Genomic DNA, 5337 nt, shown 5'->3' with positions numbered 1-5337 from the left:
AGAAGAGCAAGGTCAGTTGATTCTTTCAATGATTGCTCTTAAAATAAAAACTTTCACTGCCGTCTTCTGAACTTTTGAAAACCAATGTCCAATAATACAGCCATTTTAGCAAATTCAGTTGTTCATGACCATAGTTTTTCTATAACTTTATTATCTCATCTACATTGTATATATTAACGCATTGGCATTATTAATGGGTATGTGGTTTTACATTTGTCAAGTAACAGTGCTTTGTGTTTCCTATGCACTCAACTAACACTGGAAAAGAAAAAAAAATACACAAAGATAATAAATGGTCCTTTTTAATTAGGGGCTTCTTATTCATGTGGGATAGAGCCCTCCTAGTATAAGAATAAGCATATAGAGATCATGCGATGGTGCAGAGAAAATGCTCACTGGTGGGAAAGGGGCATGTCCAGGAGCTAGAGAAGATAAAATTGAATGGGTGTGTCATTTAGGCAGAGAACAGAGTCTTGATGTTGGGTGTAATAGCACAGACAGTGTGAGCAAAAGAATGGAGGGATTCCAACCACAAGATGAAATTCCTAGTGCGAGAAGAACCATGAGAGACAATGGACTCTGAAAAACAAACTGAGGGTTCTAGAGGGGAGGGGGGTGGGAGGATGGGTTAGCCTGGTGATGGGTATTGAGGAGGGCACGTTCTGCATGGAGCACTGGGTGTTATGCACAAACAATGAATCATGGAACACTATATCTAAAACTAATGATGTAATGTATGGAGATTAACATAACAATAAAATTTAAAAAAAAAAAGAAATTCGTAGTGCGAAATTACTGCAAGCAATAAATTTGCTCCCCACATTGCACTTGGGAGCCAACATGCTCCTAAGCAGCTGCATCACCACCCCCACCATCAGCAGCAGCATCAGCACCATCTTACGACTGCAAGTCAGAGAAAGGAATTCCTCAAAGTCTAGAAACTGGAGCATAAACATTGTGATTAATCATTATTATTAGAACACCCATGCTCTTCTAGTGTTTACTTGAAACCACTTTGCACTTTCACACCAACTGACACAAGATTGCTTACTTTCTCAGGATTTGAGAAATCATAAACTATGTGGCAGAGAATTCACTTTGGTTGGTCCATATCCAGACTTACGTACTCATCCCGTACCTTACGTGAATATAATGAATCAATAGAGGCCAGAGGCTGGATGAAATTTGCTGAGCGACTATCAGGGCAGTGGAAAAGTATGGGGCAAAACCAGTTTATCTCTCTCTTGTAAAACTATGTTGTCTTCACCTTCATTCTGTCTGAAATAGAAGATGCTTTTTCTAGACACTGGCTGCTTTGGAAAAATGACCTGCATAATCCAAGATTTTTTTCTTCAAACTCCAAATTCTATTTCAGATGTTAGTTGCTAGTTGCTAAGAGAACCATGACAGGGCAATTATCATTAAAACAGGCTCTGAAACTAGGTATCTGATAGATGGGGAATTGTTCTCTGGTCTTTTAAGAGCAATAGTTGGACAAACCCTTTCTCCCGTTAGTAAAGCCCATTCACATTCAGGCTACTTTTCCTTCTCACCCCACTTCCTGGGAAAACAGTAAAGGACAGAAATTGTATTGACAGCTTTGGAGAAGAGAAGACTCATATGGATGAATCTTGAAATCAGATTGAATCCATAAACTCATGATGGCTGTGATATAAGGAAATTGTATTTAAACTTGGAAAATGGCTTTTTTTTCTTCTACCTGTTTTATGAACAGGAGCATAAGTTACATACAATAAAATGCAAACTTAACGTACATTTTGATGAGTTTTGACAAACATATACATTTGTGCGAATACCACCCCAGAAATGACACAGAATGCTTCCAGCATGCTACGAAGTTCTCACCTAATACCACATTCCAGGCATTTCTTGCCCCCCCTCAACACAACTATTGCTCTGATACCAGTTAGTTTCTCCTGTTCTGAAACTTCATATAAATGGAATAATATAATACTTAATCTTATTTCCTGGCTTCTATTACCCAAATATAAGGCTTATGAGATTAACTGATGTTATTATATTTATTAATAGTTCATCCCTTTTTGTGGCTGAGTAGTATTCCACTGAACGAATATGCCACACTTTTGTATCCATTCACCTGTTAGTGAACATTTAGTTTGCTTTTTGCTACTATGAATAAAGCTGTTATGAATGTTCTTTTAAATATCTGGCAGTGGACATGTATTTTCATTTCCATTTTAGGATTGCTAGTCACAGATTTGACTTGAAGACTCCTTTTATATTTTTATTTTTTAAAGATTTATTTATTTATTTGAGAGAGAGAGAGAGCACACAGGAGGGAGGAGTAGAGGGAAAGGGAGAGAGAGACTCAAGCAGACACACACGGAGCTTGGAGCCCGATCTCACGACCCTGAGATCGACTCAACCGACTGAGCCACCCAGGCACCCCTTGATGACTCCTTTTAGAAAAAGCTACAGTTGGAGCAGATTATTCTGAGCAGAAGGGCCTTTTTTATCCACCTTTAGCCCCTTGGTGGTCTCAGTCCAGGGTTTTGGACCCATCCCCAACCTTCAATACTCATTGAAGGTATACTTCAAGTTCCATGTTTTCTGGGATATCACAGCCAAACAGTGTAATAAAGTCAAGGCCCCTTCCTCATTCCCATTCCCTTTTAAATAATTGGGAACTGCTTTTAATATCTCAACACTTTGTAGCTAGTAAGGAGGCACACAGTAGCCATGTCTCTTTTTAGATTGAAAAGCAGTCTAGCATTTTCAGAGTAATTGCTTCCGAAACTCACCTGCCCAAGCCCGAAGTCCCCCTGGGTAGTGGCTTTGAATTCCATGGGTGACCACTTTGCATATATTTTGCACTCATAATGAAAATGCACCCAGGTTTTGACATTCCACATTCTGGGAGGATTCTGAGTGCCTCCTGCTTTTTCTGAGCTATAGGAAGGGATGTGTTAATAAGACCGTATTTAAAATTCACCCCAGTGGTTCTTCAACATCCTTGCTGAGAAAGATGTACTGAGATGTTTGCTATAATCCACACTAAGACCCTTCTAAAGATTTAAGAACTTTGTTACAGTGGAGAATGATTTATTGGAGGACGGTGGTCTGGCTGTGGGATCACCAGAGCACCTGCTTTAGCCCACAGGGTGGTAAGCCTGTTGTCAGCGCTCTGATGCTGCCACACGCAGATTATGCCCGAAGCGCTCACACATTTCTGATGTTTCTGGGGATGCCACATCTCTAGCTGATTTAATCTCATCAGCTTATTTTTTTTTCTTTCCGAGATGAGCTCATGCGCAGGGGACACCATTTAAACATGATTGTTTCATCTCCTGATTTTATTATTTTATTTTATTTTATTTTTATATTATTTTATTTTTTTTTATTTTTATTTTTTGGTTTTGGTCCCAATGTTATATGATTTCCCAGCCACTTTCTGGACTTTTTCTAACCAAATAGGCATGGAGTATCATGCCCATTTTACAGATGGTAGGAATGAAACAGATCAAGTGGCTTGACACGTTGCATTATAAATCAGGCCACTTTCCTTTTCCTGTCTGTGTCAGGACAGAGCATGGTGCACGCTGACTGATTGTGACGCCCCGGCTGTGTCCTCAGGATGACCGAGTGGGTGATGGTTGCACCTGCAGTCACGGAGACCTCTGACATCATGCTCTTTGGGAAGTGGAGCATCGATGATGTGCAGATCAATGACATTTCCTTGCAGGATTACATAGTGGTGAAGGAGAAGTATGCCAAGTACCTGACCCACCGTGCAGGGCGCTCTGCCGCCAAGCGCTTCGACAAGGCACAGTGCCCCACTGTGGAGCGCCTCACCAACACAGTGATGATGCACCGCCTTAAAAATGGCAAGCAGCTCATGACCATGCGCACTGCCAAGCATGCCTTTGAGATCATCCATCTGCTCACTGGTGAGAACCTCGCAGGTCCTGGTCCATGCCATTATTAATAGTGGTTCTGGGAGAACTCAACCGGCATTGGGTGATCCCGAACAGGGAGGGGTCAGGCCATCGACGTGTCCTCACTACGCTGTGTGAATCAGGCTGTTCAGCTGCTGCGCACAGGTGCTGGTGGGGTCGCCTTCTGGAACATCAAGACCACAGCCGAGTATCCAGCAGGTGAGCTTATCATGCAGCCAGAGGCTCTTCCAATTCCTGTGCTATGAAGAAGGATGAGCTGGGAAGTATAGCCAAGTTCAAGCTTTGATCGCCTGGACTGTGGCCCCAATAAACCTGTTTGCCTTTGGGGGCAACCTCACACGTACACATAATATATATATATATATATATATATATATATATATATATATATATATATAAAACCCATGTATATATATATATATAAATGAATATTATATATATAATATATATATAATGCCACTTTAAGCATTTCCAGCCTCACCCCAGTACCCCAGTCTGGGTGCAAGCAGCAACTTGTCTCTGTTCTGAGAGAAATCTCTAGAATAATTCTCAATTTTTTGTAAAAGAGATTTCAGCCAAGAATCTGAAAAATAAGAGAAGCCTGGTAAATGGGTCAGACCAGTAACAATTATTTAGTTGTGCATCAGCCTTTCCCATCCCCCTTCCCCCAATATAGCTTGAGGGCCTTGAGGGGAGGAATTAGGATTTACTCTTTTATAATAGTTCCTGAACCTTATGCAGCACCACAATTGTGGTAAACTGGGTAAGTCTGGTCTTCTTCAACCTCTTCCCAGCACCTAGAATAAGACTAGCCATGGAGTCCTATGCATTCAAAAAATGTTGAAGGACTGGCCAGAGACACCTGAGCTCCCTCCCTCTCCAATTGCAGCTCCCTCCTTCCAAAATAGACCTAACCAGAAGGCTCTCCCTGCTCATGTCTCAAGTAAATTACTATAGGTGTTACTCTCTTTACCTACCTACCTAAGTCAATAGGAAGAAAAAAAAATACAAGAAAAATGATAGGAATAAAAGGTGTTGTGTTTATATGATGTTTTAGATCATATAGAAGGCTCTCATAATGCAAATCTCATTTAAGCTTTCATATGTTACACATTCAGAAAGGGTTCAGTTAGGTGACTAACAAGTCATTCAGCTGGAAACTGATCCTAAGATGTCTAACTCCAAATCCAAATAATTTTCAGTCTTCCTTTCCCTGAATTATGGCTGCCTACAAATGCAGGACCATCTGTGCTGAAAATAAAATGCTCTGGATAAATGCATGGTATTTTTATCTTGTTGTTATCGGGAGGGGCCTAGTTAGCCCTGACTGAGAAAATATTTTTATTTGAAACTGCTTTTGACCTATCTTTACATATATTAAATACAACTATTGACCCAT

At 40.6% G+C, this 5337-nt stretch overlaps 1 pseudogene; it reads left to right on the top strand.

Moving 5' to 3' along the window:
• Positions 1-3616: 3616 nt before the first annotated feature.
• LOC118525377 (small ribosomal subunit protein uS7 pseudogene) lies at positions 3617-4224 on the top strand (annotated as a pseudogene).
• The last annotated feature ends 1113 nt before the right edge of the window (positions 4225-5337 follow it).

This window comes from Halichoerus grypus, chromosome 3 (genome assembly GCF_964656455.1).
Source record: "Halichoerus grypus chromosome 3, mHalGry1.hap1.1, whole genome shotgun sequence".
NCBI lineage: Eukaryota > Metazoa > Chordata > Mammalia > Carnivora > Phocidae > Halichoerus > Halichoerus grypus.
This window is presented reverse-complemented; position numbering and strand designations above follow the sequence as displayed.